The 2,319-nt window shown below is 40.4% G+C and overlaps 1 non-coding gene across 1 annotated transcript; it reads left to right on the top strand.

Annotated features, from left to right (window-relative positions):
* The first annotated feature begins 538 nt into the window (after positions 1-538).
* On the top strand, positions 539-644 carry LOC120078881. Its single transcript, XR_005482158.1, has one exon. It is a non-coding gene; the product is annotated as a small nucleolar RNA R71 (small nucleolar RNA).
* Positions 645-2,319: the final 1,675 nt, after the last annotated feature.

Raw genomic sequence — 2,319 nt, 5'->3', positions numbered from 1 at the left:
TTCGCCTGAGAACCTCGTGATAATGTCTGTAAAAGATTTGTATTTGTTTTACCACTTACTGAGCTTTGTAAAACTCATGGTTTGTCTTTGTGTTTCTCTTGCAGCTAGCTGACGAGTCCAGGTTGCGGTGTTGGTTAAGGTCTGCCACAAGTCTAGAAATAGTATTAAATGAGATTGGTTGTCGAGATAAGGTCTTTCATGTAAATGTAACTTGAGTTTGTAAACTAGTTTCTAATAAAAGCATGTAATATTTTCCATTGTTGTTATAAGTAAGGTTATTAAAAGAAACTAGTAGGTTAACCAAAGTAGCATCAGTTAATATCATCCCTCTCCTCGGGTTCGAGATTACTTCATGGGAACAAGGCGGGGTGTGACAGCTTTCTTTCCAATCTTCATGATTTTTCGAAATGCGATCAACTATGTTCTTAGCCTCATCGTATGTTTTATCAAGCAGACTTTCAGCTACTGCCGCATTCGCAATCGTCTGCGATGCAGGGTTCAATCCTAATAGAAAATTTCCATCTGTAAACAATCTGGTAAGCCATTATGCGGGCAATCTCTTACTAGCCTCTTAAACCTCGCCTAGGCGTCATTGAGAGATTCATCAATATCCTGTTCAAAATTAGTGATCAACTTCTTCCTCTGGCGTTCTCCGTTGGGGGGAAGTACTTCTTCATGAACTTCTCCACTACCTGTTCCAATGAAGTAATTTCCCCTGGTTCGAGAGTATAAGCCCATTTTCGTGTCTAGTCACACAACGAAAATGAGAATAGTGTTAATCGAAGCTCCCCAGTGGAGATGTTTGGGAACACAAACATAGTACAGATCTCAATAAAACTCCGGAGGTGGGCGTGCGGATCCTCGCCATGCCTACCATCAAATTGTCCGACAGTTTGAATCATCTGCAACATCACTGATATCACCTCGAACCTCGATCCGTCAAGAGCTAGCCTCATGCTTCTTGGTGAGAAATCATAGAGGTTGAGCGACGCATAGTCTCTGATGGGACTATTGCAGTCATTTGCCAATAGGATGGGGTTCGCCATGATATTATTTGCATTGGGTGCTCTATCTCCACCATGTTTGGATTTTTCTCTTGTTATTGTTGGCGACTGTTTCTTCTTCTTCTTCGAAAAGTTCTCTCAATCTCTGGGTTGTAAATGGGCTCAAGATTTTGTCTTTCGCTCATACAACGTCCACTTCTTCCCTTATCTAAGGAGAGGTAGTGCATAGAGACGAAGAGTCTGCAAAGAAAATCAAAAAGTAACCAAATGTATTGTCGTAGTCCCCGGCTGCGGTGCCAAAAACTTGATGCGTGGTTAATGCGATCAAATAATGGTGTATAATGCGATGGCGGTGTATGTATTGTGCATGCAAGTTTTCTTAGCAGTATCCAAGTATAAATCCTACTAAGTTGCCTGGTAAGCTCATGATCGAACTCAGGGACTATGAAAATAGTATGCGATGGTAATTTCAGATCTCTTTGCGGTGACAAATAAAACAATGCATTGGTTGGTATGTTGTTTAAGGTATAAAGTCTATGCGGCGGAATTGAGAAAAGAGTTAATAACACGAAAGTACAATGAGTATGCAAGGGAATGGGTTGAGAAGGGATTTAGCTAACACTTCCTAAGATTGCGTTCATGTTATGCGATCATGCTACACACATACGACAGCAAGTCATCTCTCAATGCAAATGCTATAGCTTTAGTTTTAGAACGCATGCGATGTCTGCGATGATGTCTATAGGATTTATGTCTAAGCCTCTATTCTTATCTATGCGATGATGAATGATACACACATTCACAAGGCATCCGCATACTACCATAATCTATTTCTAGGGTGCATGCGATGCATATTAGCAAACAGAGCTCATCTCTAAGTCTCTATCTCTTACTTATGCAGATCTAATCTTGCTTTCTCAAGTCTAGATTGTAACCTAGCTCTCTCTCAAGTCTTAGGTTCTTTCTTCAGACTCTCTCTCGAGTAGCTCTAAAGGGGTGATGGATGCAACATAAGACAACATGATTGCATGCAATGAAGATCTTAGGTCATGCTAGCTAAGTACTTCTCAACCCATTCGAAAGTTTAGTTACTCATGCATAATGTACAAGAGAGTGAACAGATGTAGAAATGCAGGTTCCATTCTATAATTGAAATCAAAATACAGAATGACAATGGGAAATAAAGATAGGGAACCTGGTAACAATTTCTTGCTTCCCAAGGCTTTTACACTGTTTTTCTCTACTATGCTCAAAGAATATTCTTGCTTTCGCAAGAGTTGGCCCTCTCTCGAGCTGACCAAGATGATCTTCCAAC

This window comes from Benincasa hispida, chromosome 5 (genome assembly GCF_009727055.1).
Source record: "Benincasa hispida cultivar B227 chromosome 5, ASM972705v1, whole genome shotgun sequence".
NCBI lineage: Eukaryota > Viridiplantae > Streptophyta > Magnoliopsida > Cucurbitales > Cucurbitaceae > Benincasa > Benincasa hispida.
The sequence above is the reverse complement of the archived record's forward strand: the minus strand, read 5'-3'. Positions and strand labels throughout refer to the sequence as shown.